General features: G+C 42.4%; 1 protein-coding gene across 2 annotated transcripts in view; it reads left to right on the top strand.

Moving 5' to 3' along the window:
- The first annotated feature begins 6,127 nt into the window (after window positions 1-6,127).
- scap (SREBF chaperone) overlaps window positions 6,128-18,905 on the top strand; it is a 306,453-nt gene continuing 293,675 nt past the window's right edge. The window contains exon 1 of one of the 2 annotated variants that reach the window (XM_068031444.1): window positions 6,128-6,216. The gene's annotated coding sequence lies outside the window, so the exon portion shown is untranslated. The remainder of the gene's footprint in view (window positions 6,217-18,905) is intronic. The other variant, XM_068031446.1, reaches the window with a different exon arrangement.

The following is an 18,905-nucleotide window of genomic DNA, read 5'->3' as shown; positions in this document are numbered from 1 at the left end:
ATCCCTTCATATCTTTGCCTAGCAATCTTACTATCTCAGTCTTAAAAATTTCAATTGACCCAACAACTATGTTTGGGAATAGCATTCCAAATTTCCACTACCTATATGTGAAGAAGTATTTTCCAGATGCACTCCTAAATGGTTTAACAGTTTAAAGTTTATTTCACCCCACCCCACTTTCCTCTGGATTTCCTACCAGAGGTAATAGAGTAGACAGAAAAACAATTGAATCGCTCATCATAATCACGCCAATTAGATCACCCCTCTTCTATCTTTAATATTCAAGGTAATACAAACCAAGTTTATGCAACGTGTCCTCAATTTAAATCTTGAGTTGCAGTACATTCTGGTGACCCTGTGCTATAGCCCCTCCAAGGCTGTTTTGATCCTGAGATGCAATACCCGGAACTCCACATGGGGTTACATTAAGGCTTTATACAACTGAAGCATAACTACTTCCCCTTTATGTTGCAGCCCCCTTGAGATTAAGGCCAACATCCCTGTTGCCTTTTAGATTTTTTTTGTACCTGTCCACTAGTTCTTAGTGATTCACATGGTCACCTAAATCTCTGCTTCTCCACTGTTCCTAGTTTCTCACTGTTATGACGGGGTTAGGAAAGGGTCTCAGGCTCCCCTCTTGCCCCTTTCTCGATTTGGCCATAACCAGGTTTATCTTTTAAAAGTGATTTTGGCTTACCCACCCTCAGTGAGCCCTTTGCTCGCTGAACTCTAATTGTAATTGCAAATGAACCAATCAGACAGGTTTTCTGAGGTTTAAACAAGAAAGATGTAACTTTATTAGCCTTATCGCTCTAATTTGGTTAAAATTACTAAAATACGCGAAGCAACCATGCTAGAATGCATACAAGAGAAACACACGCAAATTGCTGCAGAGGGGGTGGGGGGTGGAGGTGGTGTTGAAGTACAGTTTGTAATAAAGGAAATTCAGTTGTTGGGTGGAAATGTCCTTGATAAAAGCTGAAGTCTGAGTTCTCGGTGGGGCCCAGTGCACAATTTCCAACTTGTTACACTGGTACAGAAGGCTGAAGAGGTGCTCTGTGTTGAGGCTGAAGCTGCTACTGTGGGTCCCTGGGACTTTGCTGGAGAGATGTGGATCATCACAGTTGCCCAGACCAATCTTGTTAATTGAATCAGTGAGCACTTCCATTGTCTTTCTATTCAACTGTCTGTCAGAATGCAAATGTGCGACCATGTTTTCAGCTACTCAGTTTTTTAAACAAGTTCTGCGCAATGTCCAGTAAAGAAAAAGTTCAAGTAGTGTTCCATATGACTAAATTAATGTTTCCATCTGGCAGGTTTGGTTTCTGTCACACTCCGTTTCACTCTTAAATTCTATTATTTTTGCTTTTAGCCTACATGGAACCTTATTCCCATGTGCTGATTGTTGTGGGTGCAGAACTTTGAAATCTGTCTTAAATGTGCTTTTTATTTTGACAATTTTTTCATACCATTCTGTTCCATCTGTTCAAGATTTTTGTGATGGCTTCTCTAAATATATTTGAGATCCAAAGTCAAAAACAGATGTGGGAGGGGGAGGGTTAGGCAGATAGTTAGTTATTTCCTCATTACTCTTGGGTGGCTGTGTTTTAATCTAATCTCTGACCTGGTTCTATACTTCTGACTCTTTTTGATCTATTGCTTTAGGTGCCTTGCATTCAAGCGTTGTATTAACCTTACCCTGTGGGAGAAAATTAATTTATTTTATTACCCACCTTTGCATCACAATATCCACTGTAGCAGAGTGTTTTCCCATGTTCTGAGTGATTTTTAACACTGTCTCAAAACACTTCACAGGGCCCTTACAGTTATTTGAAGAAATATGTCTTCCAATTTCCTTCTGTCCAATGTAGTAACTAATACTGCATAAAATGCCATAAGTGCAGTAGTCCATTCTGAGAGAGTTTAGGGGTAGACTAATCAAGATGGATGAATCATGACCGCCTAATCCATATGCCCAGTTTCTAATGGAGTTGCTACATAACATACCTAGCACAAAGGAAGATACTTTGTCGTTGAAGGCCAATCATTTCAGCCCCAGGACTTGGCTGCAGGAGTTCCTCAGGGTAATTTCCTAGGCCCAACCATTTTCAGTTGCTTCATTAGTCAGGTTAGAAGCGGGGGGGATGTTCACTGATGATTGCAGTGTTCAGTTCCATTTGAACTCCTCCAGATACTGAAGCAGTCTGTGCTTGCATGCAGCAAGACCTAGATAGTATTCACGCTTGGGCTGTTGAGTGGCAAGTAACGTTCATGACTCTGACCATCTCCAACAAGAATCTAACCATCTCCCCTTGATAATCAACAGCATTACCACTCTTGTCCCACACCATTAACTGACTAGGAATTAGCATTTATTCGAAACTTAATATGAAGCAGGACAGAAGCTGGAAATTCTGTAATGAACTCCCCAAAGCCTGTCCACTATCGACAAGGCACAATCAGGAGTTTGATGGAATACGCTCTACTTGCCTCTCAAGGCTTGACATCTTCCAGGACAAAGCAGCTCACTTGATTGGTACCTTAAACAGCAATTGTACCATCTACAAGATGCACTGCAGCAACTTGTCAAGCCTCCTTCGACAGCACCTTCTAAACCTGTGGTCTCTACCACTTAGAAGGACGAGCGGAGCAGACCATGGGAACCCCACCATCTGCAAGCTCCCCTCCCAGCCACACACCACCCTGACTTGGAAATATATCACTGTTCATTTTCTGTTGCTGGATCAAAGCCCTGGAACTCCCTTTCCAACAGCACTATGGGTGTAACTACACCACAAACTGTAATGGTTCAAGAAGGTGGCTCAACATCATCTCGAGGGCAATTCAGGCTGGACAACAAATGTTGGCCTGGCCAATGATGCTCATGTCCCATGAACAATTAAAAACAAGCAGAGAAGCTCTTGATTTCTCACTGCCCTCCCCCCAATCTCACCCCACCTTAAAGATAAATTGCAGAGCACAATTAAATTAAGTGAACACTGATCAGGAGTTGAACTGGGGCTTTTCTGGTCTCAGCACTATGTTGTCCTGTGCATTATGGGATCTGGAAGAGATTGACATGCAATTCGTCTTCACTGCAATCAAATTTATTATTTAGTTTCAGCTCCATGAATGTACTGATCCTTTGTGATCTCACCCAGGGAGCCATTATTTGTTAGTGAGCCATGACGGTGCATAGCAGCAGACTGTTCATAAGAGGGAATGTCACAGCAAACTGACCCTGATCTGGTTGTACCTGCCAGTCTCCATGCGTGTCTTCCACTCGGAGTTGCTGATTTTTTTTCTCCCTTCAAGGAAAGGTAGTTAAATGAGGAATATGAAGATTGTGAATAGTCTGCTCTTGGCTGAAGCATATGCCAGCAGTGGTAGGTTGGACAAGGACTGAGGAAGGGTTAGAGCTGCACAGTCACTGACATATACAATCAAACCCCAATGTGCGCAGTAGGTTGATGAAAAGGATTGAACCAAGGAACGATCTTTGGGGACCCTGGAGCTGATGACGAGAGGGTTAAAAAGAAGCCAGTGGTAGAGATACTCTGGCTTTGATTGGGATAGTTAAGAGTAGAGCCAAATCTGGGCAGTCCCGCCAACTTGGATAACCTCTCTCCATTCATCACACCATTGACATCTTTATGAAATTCCCTTCCTTAATCACACTGCTTCTCTACCTCCTTTATAGCTCACCTCATTCTCCAAGCTTTTGGTCACCTTCCTAGGCAAAGAACTACTTTTGATGAGTAGTTACTGCTGTAATGTACCAAGTGTGGCAGCCAGTTTGCACACAGTAAGGTCCCACAAATAGCAATAGATAAATGACCAGATAATCTGTTTTTATGGTGTTGTTTGAGAAGTAAACATTGGCCAGGATATGAGGGAGAATTGACCTGGTCTTCTTTGAAATAGCGCTATGGGATCTTTTATGTATCATCCGAAAGATGGCACCTCTGACAGTGCAGTGCTGCTTTAGTACTGCATAGAGAGTGGGCTCACTGGACTGTTCTTCGAAGGAGCTGACATAGACACGATGAGCTGAATAGTCTCCTGTGCTGTACTATTCTGTGAAGTGCCTTGGGATGTGTTTTTCTCTGTTCAAGGTGCTGCTTTATTTCTGTCTGGGTGCTCTATGCCAATTTTGTTTTCCCTCTTCACCCTTTTATAACAGATAAGACATAACCCAACCATTTAAAAACAACAATTAAGTGAACACTATGCAAAAAGTGAAATGAGCAGAAAGTATGGGGCACTGTTCCAGGCTCAACCAGCTTCAGCTGCTTCATCAATGACCTTCCTTGCAAAATAAGGTTAGAAGTGGGGTTGTTTTCTGATGACTGAGATGCCTGAAGCAGTTCGAGTCCCTGTGCAGCAAGACCTCGACACTGTTCAGATTTGGGCTGATGTGTGGCACAAATGTTACTTGCCAGTTAAGTACCAGGCAATGACTATAGAACATAGAACATACAGCACAGAACAGGCCCTTCGGCCCACAATGTTGTGCCGATCCTTTGTCCTCTGTCAAGGACAATTTAATCTATACCCCATCATTCTCCTTTATCCATATACCTATCCAAAAGCCTTTTGAAAGTCCCTAAAGTTTCTGACTCAACAACTTCCCCGGGCAAGGCATTCCATGCCTCGACCACTCTCTGGGTAAAGAACCTTCCCCTGACATCCCCCTTATATCTCCCACCCTTCACCTTAAATTTATGACCCCTTGTAACGCTTTGCTCCACCCGGGGAAAAAGTTTCTGACTGTCTACCCTATCTATTCCCCTGATCATCTTATAAATCTTATATCTCCAACAACAGGGAATCCCACCACCTAACCTTGATATTTAATGCATTACCATTGCTGCATCCTCTACTGTAAACATCCTGGGAGTTACTATTGACCAGAAACTGAACACGAGCAGCCATATAAATACTGTGGCTACAAAAGCAGGTCAGAGGCAGGGAGTTTTGTGGCGAGTCACCTACCTCCGAGCTCCCCAACGCCTGTCCACCATCTATAAGCCACAAGTCAGGAGTGTGATGGAATACTCTCCTTGACTGGATGAGTGTGGCCACAACACAGGAAGCTTGACACCACCCAAGTCAAAGCAGCCCACTTGATCGGCATCCACCTTTAACATTCACTCCCTACACCACCAATGCACAGTGTTAGAGGGGTAATGAAAAATGTTTTTCTCCCAGAGGCTGATGGGGATCTGGAACTCTCTGCCTGAAAGGATAGTATCGGCAGAAACTCTCAGCTCCTTTAAAAGGTGTCTGGCTATGCACCTTAAGTGCTGTAACCTGCAGGGCTACAGACCAAATGCTGCAAGATGGTATTAGACTGGGTAGCTCTTTTTTTGGCTGGTGCAGATACGATGGGCCAAGTGGCCTCTTTCTGTGTCATAAACATTCTATGATTTTATAGCCAAGATGCACTGCAGCAACTCTCCATGCCTCCTTCCATAGTACCTTCCTAACCCGTGACCTCTTCCACCTAGAAGGACAAGGGCAGCAGACCTGCGGGAATGCCACCAGCTGTGTTCCCTTCTAAGTCACACACCATCCTGACTTGGAAATATATCACTGTTCCTCCACTGTTACTGGGTCAAAATCCTGGAACTCCCTTCCTAACAATGTGAGCATACCCGCACCAGATGGACTGCAATAGTTCAAGAAGGCACCTCATCATCACCACCTTCTCAATGACAATGCAGAGTGGAAAACAACTGTTGGCCTTACTATCAATGCGCACATCCCATGAGCACTCCGTACAGAAGTGGGCGGGATTAACTCGACGTAGGTATGTGCGTGCGGGCGGGTGTGCAGGTCTAACTCGACGTGCAGGGTTAACTCGGCGTGCGGGAGCGCGCGGAGGTGGGCGGGGTTAACTCGACGTGCGGGAGCGCGCGGTGGCGGCAGAGGTGGGCGGGATTAACTCGACGTGCGGGCGGGGTTAACTCGACGGGCGGGGTTAACTCGACGTGCGGGAGCGCGCGGTGGCGGCAGAGGTGGGCGGGGTTAACTGGACGAGCGGGAGCGCACGGCGGCGGAGGTGGGCGGGTATAACTCAGTGTTCGCGAGCGAGTGTGCGGCGGGGTCCCGCGTGTTACTGGGGAGACGTGTTGGACTGGCGGCTCAGCTGAAACTCAGGGACTTTACTCCAGCTATAAAAATCATAAAGGAGGGGGAATACAACGCCGTCAGGTAAGGGACACATCTTCGTATAAAGAGTCGGTTAATACCATTGCTTTACCTCAACTACTGACCCTGAAATGATGCAGGGGAGTGTTTATTGAAATAGTGAATAATTTAGTTTCTGTCTCTGAGTGAATGAGTGCAGCCAGCTAGGCCCAAGCCCCGTGCGTTATCGACAATGTACTGGATGGGCACTCGTACCTCACTGTTACACAATGTACTTTATTGTTGTTACTTCTTATTAAATGCTATTTTTTTGCTTTCTCATTACTTAAAAAAATCCATCGATTTCATTCTGCATCGACACCTGTCAGAAAATCTCATTGCAGGGAGAATCAATTACTTTTTTCTTTTATTATTGATGTCTTCATTTTAACTAGTATCTGTCATTTTTAAAAAATGTGTTTACCGTAAAACGTCATTTATTTACTTCCAATTTTATGTCTTGATTTTTTTAAAACTTTGAAACCAGGACCTGCATTTGTCAGATGTCTAATTTGTTACTTTGCTGTGATGAATTGAAGACAATACATTTTAGTTCTAATTTAAAGTAAATCTCGAGTGATGTTCCAATTACTAGAATCTGCCAAACCTTTTTTTTTGCAGTGAGACTTATTTATCGTAGTTTAAAATAACTATTATGTATCTTAAAAAATTAAACATTCTTCTATATAGTTTTGCGACAAGTCTACGTTTTTATTATCGTTTTCGATCATTAACTTGCTTCCCTTCCCAGACCCCGTATTGATAAGTGTCTTTACGTGCCTTTTCTTTTATTAAGTGTTGGGTATTTCTTTTAAAAAAAAACATTGTTCTGATCGGATTATTTAATTCCTCTGAGTGAATGTTTTCTTTGTGCCCTTTTGTGAGCTGAAATCGATAATCGTGTGATTTTACATTGCATCCTAATTTTCCTGAGGTTGACATTAATAATCAGATCCCTGCATAATTTACATTATAAGAATGTATCAGCAATTTTTATATACTCAGGAAGGAGGAGGTACGCCAGGTGTGGTTTTAAAATGCTGTCTTTTAGTCTTTCCCCTGACAGCGTTAGTTTGTTTACAAATAATGTATTGTAAACTGAAACCGCAGCTGTGAAATAGAAAGGTATCACTACGGTTGTGATTCTTTTAGTTTTTTAAGTATAAACTTTTTTCCAAAAAAGCAATTCCGCGTGCATTTTCAAATGTAATTGCGACTTTTCCTTTTTATGTTCTATGAGTGATGCCATGTTCCACAAAAACAAATTCTTCATCTTGTCAATTAGAAAGCATTTAGATCTGTCAAAACTGATAGTCTCCTGCTCCACATCGATATGCACAGCAATGGTTATTTTGTGATAGGATTATTACTCCATCTTTTTCTGTACTCCTAGCCATCACGAGAACCACATTTATATTCTTGTTACATTACTCAATATTTATATATACAGTCAATCGCAATATTGTTAATCAACAAGAGATTCTATTGCCTTGTCCATGAGATCAACCTCCTCCTCCTGAACCCTACTCCCAATAAGGAAATGACAGACATTAAGCAAATACTTTGTATCTGTCATGGTAGGACCAAAAAAAAATTCTGAAAATAGTGGAAATGAGGGACTTGGGGATATTATTAAAGAAATGGTACTGGAGAAATTAATGGATTTAAACTTTAACAAATCCCCCTCGACCTGATGGCTTGCATCCTAGGATTTTACAAGGTAGCTACAAAGATAGTGGATGCATTGGTTTTGATCTTCTAAAATTCTCTAGTTTAGAACATTCCCTATGGTTTGGAGGATGGCAAATATAACCCCACTATTCAAGAAAGGAGGGAGAGAGAGAAAACAGGAATGTATAGTCAGTCTGATATGAATACTGGGAAAATGCTATAATCTATTATTAGGGATGTGGTAACAGAGCACTTTGAGAATTCTAATGTGATTAGGCAGAGTCAATATCGATTTATGAAAGGGAAACAGTGTTTGACAAATCGAGTTTTTTGAGGTTATAATTTGCAGGGTAGATAAGCAGTGGATGCTTTTTATTCATTCATGGGATGTGGACGTCGCTGGCTCGGCCAACATTTATTGCCCAACCCTAATTGCCCTTGAGAAAGTGGTGGTGAGTTGCCGCCTCAAACTGCTGCAGTCCGTGTGGGGTAGATACTAAAGGTCTGCTTAGGTCGGGAAAAAGAACCCGACTGATCCACAGCAGACTTGAACCCGACCCGGCACGAGTCCCTCCAATTTTGCCCAGAACCTGACCCGAACCCAACCCGAGCCTGACCCGACCATCCCTTTACTTACCTTCCGACAGGGAAGCTCCGCGAAGCTGCAGTGCATGCGTGATGACATCATAGTGACATCACTTGCTCACTGCGCAGACTCAGTTTCATCCTGGACTCCCAGTTCAGGTAAGTTTATTTTTAATACTTACCAGCAAGAGCACTTACCGTGTGTGCTCGGCCGACCCAAGCACGACCCGGACTCGGCCCGAACCAACCCGACCCGAGCCCGAAAGCCTGATCCGGAAGAGGGACCGAACCCGAACCCGACACATGTCGTCTGGTCCCTTCGGGTTCAGGTTGGGTTGCAGGCCTTTAGTAGGTACGCCTATAGCGCTGTTAGGAAGGGAGTTCCAGGATTTTGACCCAGCGACAGTGAAGGAACGGTGATGTAGTTCCAAGTCAGGATGGTGTGTGTCTTGGAGGGGATCTTGCAGGTGGTGGTGTTCCCATGCATCTGCTGCCCTTGTCCTTCTAGGTGGTAGAGGACCTGGGTTTGGAAGGTGCTGTCTAAGGAGCTTTGGTGTGTATCTGCAGTGCATCTTGTAGTTGGTACACGCTGCTGCCACTGTGCATCGATGGTGGAGGGAGTGAATGGCACTTCATCCACAAACAATCAAGCGGGCTGCTTTGTCCTGGATGGTGTTGAGCTTCTTGAGTGTTGTTGGAACTGCACTCATCTAGGCAAGTGGAGAGTATTCCATGACACCCCTGACTTGCGCCTTATAGATGGTGGACAGACTTTGGGGAGTCAGGAGATAAGTTACTCGCTGCAGGATTCCTAGCCTTTGACCTGCTCTTGTAGCCATGGTATTTACAAGGCAATTCCAGTTCAGGTTCTGGTCAATGGTAACCCCCAGGATGTTGATAGTGGGGGATTCAGCAATTGTAATGCCATTGAATGTCAAGGGGAGATGGTCATTGCCTGGCACTTGTGTGCTGAGAATGTTACTTGCCACTTTTCAGCCCAAGCCTGGTTATTGTCCAGGTCTTGCTGCATTTCTGCACTGGCTGCTTCAGTATCTGAGGAGTCACAAATGGTGCTGAACACTGTGCATTCGTCAGCGAACATCCCCACTTCTGACCTTATGATTGAAGGAAGGTCATTGATGAAGCAGCTGAAGATGGTTGGGTTTTGGACACTACCCTGAGGACAGAAAATGAAAAATAAGAATAAACAGGTCATTTTCAGATTGGCAGGCCTTAACTAACGGGATGCCGCAGGGATCAATGCTTGGGCCTCAGCTGCTTACAGTTTATAACTAACTTTGATGAGGGGACCAAGTTTAATGTATCCAAGTTTGCTGATGATACAAAGTTAGGTTGGAAAGTAAGCTGTGAAGTTGATGCCAAGGGATATAGACAGGTTAAGTGAGTGGGCAAGGACATGGCAGAAAGAATATAATGCGTATCCATTTTGGAAGGAAAAGTAGAAAAGCAGAATATTTTTTGAAAGGTGAGAGACAGGGAAATGTTGGCATTCAAAGGGACCTTGGTGTCTTTGTACACATGAACCACATGGAGATACAGCAAAAAATTAGGAAGGAAAATGGTATGTTAGCGTTTATTACAAAGGGATTGGAGTATGAGTAAAGAAATCTTCCTGCAATTCTCTCGGGCCTTGGTGAGACCCCATCTGGAGCACTGTGTACAGTTTTGGCCTCGGTACCTTAGGACAGTGATACTAGCCTTAGAGGGAGTGGAGCGAAGGTTCACCGGACTGGTTCCTGGGGTGAGGGGATTGTCCTATGAGGAAGAATTGAGTAGACAGGGCAGATACTCCCTGGAATTTCAAAGAATGAGGTAATCTCATTGAAACATAAAATTCTTAAGAGCCTGATGGGGCAGGTACTGGGAGAATGTTTCCCCTGGCTGGGATGTCTAGAACTAGGGCTGACAGTCTCAAGATAAGTAGTCAGCCATTTAGGACCATGATGAGAAACTTCCTCACCCACAGGATTGTGGATCTTTGGAATTTTCTGTCCCAGAGGATTGTGGATATTCAAGACAGATGGATGGATTTTTGGATGCTAAGGGAATTGAGGGATATGGGCTTAGTGTGGGAAGGTGGAGTTGAGGTGGAAGATCATCCGTGATATTGAATGGCGGAGCAGGCTCGAGGACCAAATGAACGAATGCTGTTCCTATTTTTTATGTTTTTATGCAACTGTCTGAAACTGAACCAGACTACTTGCAACCTTGCGGTCATATTTGATACTGAGATGAGCTTTTGACTACATGTGTGCTATCACTGAGATTGCTTTTTTCTAACTCCATAACATTGCCTGACTCTGCCTCACCTCATTTCGTCTGCTGCTGAATCTCTCCTCCACACCTTTGTTACCTTTAGACTTTACTGTTCCAATGCACACTCGTCTTCCATCCTCTGTAAATGCACCATGTCCTGTTCGCCTGTTGGCCCTGTGCTCGCTGATATACATTTTCTCCCAGTTAAGCAATGCCTTGGCTGTTTTCATATCCTTCCATGGTCTCATTCCTATCTCTGCAACTTCCTCCAGCCACACAACCCTCCAAGATATCGGCACTCCTCCAATTCTGGCCTCTTGAGCATCCCTGATGTTAATTGCTGCATCATTGGCAGTAGTGCTTTCAGTTGCTTAGGTTCTAAGCTCTGAAATTTCCTTCCTAACCCTCTCCTTGTTCTATTCCAGAAAGCCAACTGGTGAAGGATGATAAAGGAGCCGATCTTTACTCAGTCTTGTATTTATTTACAGAATGAAACATTACAAGCATATACCTCCTAAATCAATCCCCACACAATTTCAGTAAGTCTCTTTTTTTATATAGGTGCTCAGTTAAGACCCCATTTAATGCCCTCCACCTGCATATAATTAAACAAAATTACTATACAATTAACACTCTGCCTTTCTTACTCTAGGACGCTCCTTAAAACCTACCTCATTTAGCTAAGCTTTTGGTCATCTGCCTTAGTTTCTCCTGATGTAACTCGGTCAGATTTTGTTTGATATTCTTCCTGCGAAGCGCTGTGGGAGTGTTTTACTATATTAAGGGTCCTGTATGTAAATGCAAGTTGCTGTCATGGAATGGGAAAATGATTTATTGTGTTGCAATATCCATTGGATTCTTCTCTACTGCGATTTTAGTTTTAAAAAAACCTCAAGGTAGGTTCTCAGTTGAAGTGAACACTGTTTTAAGGGTTAGAATGGGTAGATCAAACAGGAATGTCGAAGAAAGGCCAGGATGGAGTGTGAATCGTATAAGTTAGAAGACAACTGCCTTGTGGCTTTTGGCATTTTATGGCCTATCACTTTCCTGCATCATGGAAATCAGCTGCTAAACAGCCATTGTACTTCAGAAAATATATGGTGCAAAAGTATTTTTAGATATGTTGGCCTAAAAAGCAAGCATTTTCCCTTATTAGATCTTGAATTGTTTTCTGTGTTGAGTATCATTTGAGATAGGAATGATGTAAAACACAATGATTAGAATTTCAAATTTCAATTGTATGAACGCCCATGTCAGTCAGTGAGAACAGGGATGGCACAGTGGCCTCACAGCTCCAGCGACCCGGGTTCAGTTCTGGGTACTGCCTGTGTGGAGTTTGCAAGTTCTCCCTGTGTCTGCGTTGGTTTCCGCTTTCCTCCCACAGCCAAAGGCTTGCAGGTTGATAGGTAAATTGGCCATTGTAAATTGCCCCTAGTGTAGGTAGGTGGTAGGAGAATGGTGGGGATGTGGTAGGGAATATGGGATTAATGTAGGATTACTATAAATGGGTGGATGTTGGTCGGCACAGACTCGGTGGGCCGAAGGGCCTGTTTCAGTGGTGTATCTCTAAACTAAACTAAGGGATGATGGTTGAGTAGGAATTGCTGCAGGTCAGGATACAGGCAGCAGATTCTGGTTGAACTGGTTTATAAAAGTTGTAGAAAGGAAGCCACTAGGAGATAATTGGAAGAGTTGAGTTTGTAGGTGACAATGGTGTGCATGAGGTTTTCATTGATAGATTGATGGAGGTGCAAGTCTTTCAGTTGGAGAGGACATAGGGTTCGAATAGAAAATCAAGGTTGCTTGTGTGGAGCACAAACACCCGCAAGGATCTGTTGGGCTTAATGGCCACTTTCTGTGATGTAAATACTTTGTGTTCCTTTATAAATAGTCTGCTTGGGCTGAAGCAGTTGTGGTGAGGGGGCTGGAAGCAATGGTGAGGCTATGTAGATAGCGTTTGGAGCCAAAGATGATGGTTTTGGACTTCCCATTGTTTACTGGGAGGAAATTGTGCTGATCCATAATGTGATGTTGAACGAGCATAGGGACAGTGGAAGGGTCAAGGAAGTAAGGAAGTAAGGAAGTGATAGAGCTGGGCTGTCGTCAGCATACAAGTGGAAGTAAACCCTATGGCTAGGAACTATGTGGTCAAGAACTAAGTTGCTAAGGAAAAGGATTGAACCAAGGAATGATCTTTGGGGCATTTTGGAGGTGAAGATGAGGGGGTGGGAAGAGAACCCATTTGCAGATATTCTGTGTCTATGATTTGGATAGTTCGTAGTGGATCCAATTGAGGGCAGTCCCACTGAGTTAGGCAGAAACAAGCCTGCAGCAGAGGTTTGCTTTGGTAGGGAAAGGGATGAAACAACGGAGGGAGATAGAGAGGTCTTTCTATTGATGACACAGAAGCCCGTGAGCTCGTTGTATATGTTGGAGGTGAAGGTGGAGAGGTGTTTAGGTTGGTAGTGGAGAACAGAAGCTAGGGATTATCTTTCATCTTCAGAATGATTCATGGGTCATGAATGGTCTTCGCACCAGAGAGTGAAGCTGGTTAACCAGATGTAATCTCGCCAGGTCTGGAGATGATACGGAAGTGTTTAGTGAACACATAGTGAGAGAATTGGCTTCTGAGCCTCCAAGATATGCTAGAACTTTGAAATTCATTGATGAGCATTCTTGCATAAGATTATGTTTGTGTGTCTTCAAGGCTTTTTTGAATTTATGGTGTTGGGAATTATTACAAATAGACTAATAGTGAGTGAGAACAGCTGGAGGCCCATGGATTCCTTGGTCTTAACATGATTTTCTAATGGATGTATTAAAACCTGTTTTACATGTTGGGGTTGTTAATTTAAATTTTGACTGAGACTCTTCAATGGCTAGCATTAACCTACTAAAAATATACTTGAATGCACAATTTTTGCAAAACTGCATGTAGCACGTTAAGCATTTCAATGATTGTCAAAATACAGGAAATCAAGTCTTTCTGACAGTTCTGATGAAAGGTCACAGACCTGAAATGTTAATTCTGTTTCTGTCTCCACAGATGCTGCCAGATCTGTTGAGTATTTCCAGCACTTTTTATTTTTATTTCAGATTTCCAGCATCTGCAGTGTTTTGCTTTTGTCACAGTCATATAAAATGCCCTGATAATTTTTATCACTTTTTATAAATAAAAGCACATTCTGTGAATAGTGATTTACATTGGTTATGGATTCATTGTTTTGGCTGTTAATCAGTTTGAGTTAAAGACTAAATTAAACATGTATGCATCACACAGTGGTTCATTTACTGTATTGAAGGATTAAGTCATGCTGGTATCAATGAAAAAGACAGATGAACAGGCTTGAAAACTGAAATAATGCGAACAAGAATGCTACTATACATAATTGATTCATAAAACTAGAAAAAGAAAAATATTTCTGATGTTGGAAATTTGAAAGAGAAACAGAAAATGCTAAAAACGTAGAGCGAGTCATTTAGCATCTGTGGAGAGAATAGGTAAGTTAATGTTAGGGATGCAGATTTTTCTTCAAAACTGCCAGAAGCCTGCACCTGAAACATTAACATTCATATTCTCTCCACTGATGCTGACTGACCTATTGTGTACTCTGATTTAGTTTCTTAAAACATTGTTCATGTTTAAGAAAATTTAGGGGGAACAATATTGAAATGCCCTTGTATCTTCTATCCCTTTGATAATTGATCTAAAAAGAACTGGAGTTCCAAAATAAAAACAGGAAATACAAAGCAGGTCAAACAACATGAGAATAGAGATAAACCAGATAGAGATTTTGGGTGCACCTTCGATAAAAGAATTTTGAATTAAATTCGAAATCAGTGAATATGTGAGAAGGTGGCTGCTAACTTCGAGTCTAAGAGGAGCAGAGGGAGCTTGATGGTCACTAACTGACAGAGTTAAGAAGGAAATGGCAAGATCAAGGTAAGCGTGAACAAAAGGTTGCTCTACTTGCTGTACACTGGCATTAATATTTCACTAGTGTATTGAGTAAATGTTTTCCACGAGTATTTCTGTAAAGCAGAAATGAAATTGCTATGATACTTAAAAAGTTATTAAGTACTTATAAGTACAGTACTTTTGAACTTGGATAGTATCTTGGAAGAGCATTTTGAGCTCTAAAGCTTTGGGATAAAACATTGAGGTAATATCTTAACAGAAAAAACAGAAGTTCATCGGCATAATGTTGAAGGCTTAAGTGCAGTTTTTCCTAAAGTGTGTTGATACCAATACGCTATATATTGCCATTATTTTTAACCATAGAGGTAAACTTCTGACCCAGAAATTTGCAATGCATGCCATTTCCCAAGGTTTAGACCATATTTTATTTACCAAGGGTTTATTTTATTCCCTGCCTCTATCCCATAAAACTAAATAGGGGTAGTTCAGATGAGATCAGGACTTTGTGAGGAATTGCAGGCTAATACACTCAGCACACTACTGTGATTTAAGACATCAGTGCACATCTGTGTTTTAATTATATGAGTAACAGTAAATATGTTTTGAAGTGTGAGAAGTACTGACAAAGGAAACATAACTTGGAAGCTCCGATTATTTTCCAGTATAACCGTGTGATAAAATTCGCTACATGTATAACTATGCTGAGATACTTGCATTGAGTTTTGACTTAGCTACCTTTTGTCTTGATGACCCAGGTATTTCCTGTATTTCATTTCAGTCTCCTTTCCCCCAAAGGCTACAATTTAAATGTGTAGGCTATCCTTCAGCAACAACCACATTTATATAGTTTCTTTCAAGTGACGCTTAAGTAAACTGATGGAAAGTTTTGCTACATTGGGCTTCAATGATTAATTAATTCATTGAATTTGTATAAATAACTCATGAACCGGTACCCAACTGCATTCAATTTTAGTGTTAACCTGTGCTGCTTTTTCTTTTTTTTAAATAAACTAAATGCAGCACCTTGTTTGTTTATATCACTGTTTCTTGGATGCAAGAAAACTGAATGCTAAAGTTAAAATTTTACAGTAGATTTCTACTGAAGTGTGTGCATAGCTGCCAGCTTGACTCTGTGATAGCACTCTCGTCTTAGAGTCAGCATGTTGTACGTTCAAGTCCCACTCCAGAGACTTGAGCACAAAATCTAGACTGCCACTGCAGTGCAGTACTGGGGGAATGCTGCACTGTCTGTGGTACAGACTTTTTGTTGAGATGTTAAATTTGTCGCCATCTGTCCTCCCGGATGGATGTAAAAGATCCCACGGCGCTACTTATAAGGTTAGCAGGGGAGTTCTCCCTGGTGCCCTGGCCAATATTTATCCCTCAGCTAAGATAGCTCCTGGGTAGTTGGCTCCCTTACTGTTCACATCTATCCGTGGCCATCTATTGCCATTCGCTGCTGTTTCTCCTTTCCTCTGCTGTTTAAGTTCCCCTGATCCTAACAGTGGGTGCATTTTTAGCACAAACTTAAAAGTTAACTGGGCATCCATGAGGCATTGCGGTACGGCAGCAGCAGCAGAATTGTATTCAACCATAATCTGTAACCTCTTGGCCTGACATATCCCCCACTCGACCATTACCGTCAAGCCGGGGGACCAACCCTGGTTCAATGAAGAGTGCAGGAGGGCATGCCAGGAGCAGAACCAGGCATACCTCAAAATGAAGTGTCAGCCTGGTGAATCTACAACACGACTGCTTGCATGCCCAACAGTGGAAGCAGCATGCGATAGATAGGGCTAAGCAATCCCACAACCAACAGATCAGATGTAAACTCTGTGTTCCTGCCACATCCAGTCGTGAATGGTGGTGGACGATTAAACAACTAACTGGAGGAGGAGGCTCCACAAATATCCTCATCCTCGATGATGGGGGAGCCCTGAACATCAGTGCAAAAGACAAGGCTTAAACATTTGCATCCATCTTCAGCCAGAAGTGCCGAGTGGATGACGTATCTCAGCCTCCTCCTGAGGTCTCCAGCATCACAGATGCCAGTCTTCACCCAATTCGATTCACTCCATGTGATATCAAGAAATGGCTGAAGGCAATGGATACTGCAAAGGCTACAGGCCCTGACAACATTCCAGCAATAATACTGAAGACTTGTGCTCCAGAATTTGCCACCGACAAAGAGCTGATGCAGACACGATAGGCCAAATGGCCGTCTTCTGTGCTGTAATAATTCTGTGATTCTGTAATTTGAGACGTTTTGCTCTGGGTTACACTGGTTATGACTTAAGACCCAACTACTGTGATATTTCAAGTAACTTTGATCTGTTTACTGCTCTTCCACCACTGCTGTTGAGAGTCTTCAGTCTCTTTAGCTTGTGACTGGCCACTGGTTATAGTGGTTTTTCCACTTTACCCTGTTCCTAGCCAAAAAAAATCACTCGCCTGTGACCAACAGTCGTCTCAGATTGACCACCTGAGGGCATAGTAGCTGGAGGGTTTGGGGACCTGGAGGTGGGAAGCAGTGACTTGGAGCAGCTCCTTTGCACATCTGGAGGACAAGATCACATCTATATTTGTGACGATCTGGGCCCTGCCATTCAGTGCTTTCAACATTAACAACAACATCAAGAAGTAATGGCTAAGGGCGTAAACCCAACATATTCTGGAATGGAGTCCCATTAGGCAGTTGGCATTTCCCTCAAGTTAGCACTTTCCGAAAACTCCAGCAACCAAATAGGCCCCAGACATATGTCCTGTCATCTTTCCTCTGGACACCAGCCTACGAGGTTGAGAGAGGGTGCAGATGCAAGGCAAGTCTGCACCTCCTAAAACCATGCCTCGGCTTCACAGCAACATCATTAAAATAGATTATCTGGTATTATTAGCACATCGCTATTTATTAGAGCTTGCTGTACACATATTGGTTCCCGTGTTTCCTACATTATAACAGTGACTCCATTTCAAAGGTACCTCATTGGTTGTAAAGTGCTTTGGAACCTCCTGAGGTCACAGAAGATGCTATATAAATGCAAGCATTTAATTTAAAGATATTCTAAAAATAAATATTGTCGTAAAAAGGCAATGGTTTCAAAAGTCATTACTTATGCCCGTCGTTCAAAATGACACATGTGTCTCCAGCTTTTTGTGAGGAGACGATTAATTTTGTTTCTTGTGTACAACACATTGAAGACTGTGAATTTGCAAATATGGAAATCAATGACTGACTATGTTGCATGTTACACTACTGGTCCATGCAGAGGATAGATACAAATGATCAAAACAAGTTAAATTGACATTGTACAAATCTTTGGTGAGGCCAACTTTGCATAATTATTGCATTGCTGCTTTAACTGACAGCATGAACTTGGTTATCTTCAGAAGGGATATTGATGTATTTGAAACAGTTCAAGGAGGTGTGGCAAAGATGATTCCAAGCCTTAGAAAACTAAGTTATGAAGATAGTCTAAATTGACAGAATTTTCTTTTGCAGCAGAAAAGGGGACTGAAAGGAGACATATGTCTTCAAAAGGTACAGATAGGTAGTGTTACGACCAGGTGAGAAAGAGGTCTAGTGTTCCCTTTCAGCTTTCCCAGGATTTTCTTTTAAACACACCGTGTTTTTAGCTCCCCCTTGGTGAATCCTTGTTCACTGCTTTCCAATTATAAGGCAAAGAAACCAGCACAAACAGGTTTTCTTAGTTTTAAAGAAGAAAAGTTGAAATTTATTAAACTTAAACTCTAATTTGGTTGACACCTACGGATATACGACGCGCCCACGCTAGCATATGCATACGCGATATATACATGCAGATAGGGATAGAAAGAGCAGAATAAAAATCAAGTGGAAAAGTTTCAGGCAATCTCTGAAGAGGGTTTTTTGTTACAGTGCTTTGAGCTCGCTGTAGAGTCCTTGATTGTAGGTAGATCTTGCTTTTCATTGGGCCCTTAAACCTTCTTCACTGCAGGAGATTTTTTTTCTCTTGGCCTTCATGTGTCTTCAGTGGGTTTTGGAGTTCCGTGAGCAAGAGATGGGAGCAGACAGGAGAGAAGTTCTGCTTCAGTCCAGGAGAATTCTGCTTTCTGCCAGTTCAAACATTATCTCTACAATTCAGAAATTCCCAGGTTGTCAAGCAAGTTAGTCATGTGACCAATTGGTCTGACCATGTCTTGGCTCTTTGTATTGTATGTCAGGGAATGGTCCTTTGTCCTTTCCAAGTACTGTCTGTTAATATGCAAATATCTTTTTTCCAGC

This window comes from Heterodontus francisci, chromosome 5 (genome assembly GCF_036365525.1).
Source record: "Heterodontus francisci isolate sHetFra1 chromosome 5, sHetFra1.hap1, whole genome shotgun sequence".
Lineage (NCBI taxonomy): Eukaryota > Metazoa > Chordata > Chondrichthyes > Heterodontiformes > Heterodontidae > Heterodontus > Heterodontus francisci.
The sequence above is the reverse complement of the archived record's forward strand: the minus strand, read 5'-3'. Positions and strand labels throughout refer to the sequence as shown.